Raw genomic sequence first — 2,444 nt, 5'->3', positions numbered from 1 at the left:
GCGGGGGAGTGATGGAGTCGCCAGGCTACTTAACACTGGGCAGGGCAGGCCTGGTCCACTGGTCCCCAGGCTGGTTCCTAGGAGGGAGGGGACAGGAAGCTGCGACTTCCTCCCCTTCCCTCCCTGCCCTTAGCCTCAAAGCCACTGCAACGAATTCCAACCTGTGTTTGAGTTGGCACTGTTCCCTGGGCTTGGCGATAAGTGCTTGGTACTCTGCTCCCTTCTGCCATAAACACCCCAAACTTTCCCTTTGAAACAGTAATCGCTCCTGCAAATAGCAACATCCAAAGTGCTTTTTCACATGTTGTTATCTAATTTCATCACACCAATCTAGTGAAGCAGAGATTTTATTTGAAAATTTTAAGCAAGGAAACTGAGGCTCAGGGGAGTAAAGTTATTCACCCAAAGTCACACAGCAACTGAGCAGGTCTGGGACTGCAGGATGTGTGCTCTCTCTCCCTCTGCCACATAGAGCCCTTCACACACAGACACACGCATGCACACGCACGTGCACACGCGCACACACGCACACTCTCTTATCCTGATGTGCGGGCCGTGCCTCACCCTGCCCCACCCACCACCGGCGGAGACCCACAGGGAACGAGAGAACTGTCCCCTCCACACCCCGCCCTCGGCGGTGTGGGTGTGGGCTGAGGCTCCCGGCGGCCAGAGACGCTCTGGGGTGAACTGGCGTTGGACGTGAGGGGCAAGTGGGGTGTTGGGCTCTCGAAGGTACTCTCCAGGGAAGGGGTTCCCCTTGGGTTCCCAGACCCACAGAGGCTTGCGGCTCAGCGACGATAAAGGGTGGCCACCAGAAGGGACTTTCTCGGGGGCAGCCCCCGGGCAGGCGGGAGGCGGCAGAGGGACGATGAGGGCCGGGGGGGGGGGGGGCGGGCACAGGACTGCAGGCCAAGGAGGGGCTCTGGACAGCCGCCCAGCGAGCACCCTCAGGAGAGTTAATTAGCCTCTCGTGCTTCATTTCCTCGTCTCGATAATGTTTAAACTGGTTCCGAAGCTCCAGGTCTGTTCACAGCTGTTCCCAGGGGCGAGAAGTCCTTGCCTACCTCACTGTGCCACCCCCGCAGCTCCTCGCAGGCCGTCCCTGCCGGGCTCCGGGTACTGGCTCCTTTGGGGGCCTGTCGGCTTTATGGGACCCAGAGGTAAATAGTGACCAAGTTCAAACGGCCAGGCCAGAGGCATGGCAGTGCGCGGGCCCGCCTTGGGAGGGGCGTGTCTGGTGCTGGAGGCGGCGAGGCTGGCCCTGCAGCTCGGAGCCAGAGCCGACACTGCATGAGGGACCAAGGTAAGGCTGAGCGTCCACGACATGCCATGACGTGTCACCGAGATGGTGACTGGTGACGGGAGGGACTAACCTCAGGGGCAGCCAGAGCACAGCGAGTGACGTCACACCTCCTGGGATGCGGGGCGGCTTGGTCAGGGGACAGCCGGAGGAACAGCTTCTGGGCCTGACCAGCATGGGAGGGGCCCTTGGGTGGTCTTTGGGTGCTGCCGCCCCCACCCGCGCTGGCCTCGCTGCTCTCCGCTCGGCCCTGGCTCGTGGTGACAGCAGGTGGCTTCTGGGACGGGGAGCGCTGGCACCCTGCGCAGCGCCGAGGGGGCCGCGGGGACTGTGACTGGCAGGGCCGGCCCCTCCCGGCTCCCCTTCCGGCCCGGCAACCTGTCCGCACCCAGGAGGCCACGCCTGACATCACATGTGTGAAGCGGGAGCCACTCCTCCCCACGGGCTCCGCGACAGTGAGGAAGCGCCTGGCGAAGGCCTCGTGCGGGTGGGCGAGAACCCCAGAGCAAGGGGTGCTGGCTGCACCCCCAAGCCTGGCGCCCCCAGACTCCTCATCCTCCTCCCAGCAGAGGTCTGGGGGCCCACCCTTGTCCTACCACCCCAGGGGCTCCCCCGGAGACCGGTGCACGCGGAGGCCACTTCTGCGAGTCCAGACGCCCTGCTCCCCCTCCCCCCACACCCCACCCCAGGCGGTTTTCGCCAGAAACGGGAAGTAAAAACTAAAATGAGAACTGGGGTCCACCTAGTCGCTGCTGTCGGCGACCTCGGCAAGGGGCCCTGAGCAGCTCCCGGGGCAGGAAGCATCCTGAGGAGGCCACCCCGGGCTCCGCCACCAACCTTGGGACACCGGGGAGATGCTCTGAGAAGTGTGCCGAGACGGGGCCAAGACGCTGAGCGCAGCAAGCAAATGAGATGAAAAGGGGCTTCCTGATATTGGGGTCCCCAAAGGCTACCAGAACCTGACCAGGTGGCCCTTCGCTGCCATCCTGGTGTCTGAGAATACCAACAGTGACGACACAAAGGTCCCTGTCCCCAGAGGCCGCCCGCCCTTCTTCTGAGGGAGAGGCCCCTGGCGGACGGACACAGGTCACACAGGTCACAGCCTGGCTTTCCCCTCAGCACGGCGGACACCCGGAAGCAGCTC

Source organism: Rousettus aegyptiacus, unplaced genomic scaffold (assembly GCF_014176215.1).
Source record: "Rousettus aegyptiacus isolate mRouAeg1 unplaced genomic scaffold, mRouAeg1.p scaffold_m13_p_17, whole genome shotgun sequence".
In the NCBI taxonomy this organism is placed as follows: Eukaryota; Metazoa; Chordata; class Mammalia; order Chiroptera; family Pteropodidae; genus Rousettus; species Rousettus aegyptiacus.
The sequence above is the reverse complement of the archived record's forward strand: the minus strand, read 5'-3'. Positions refer to the sequence as shown.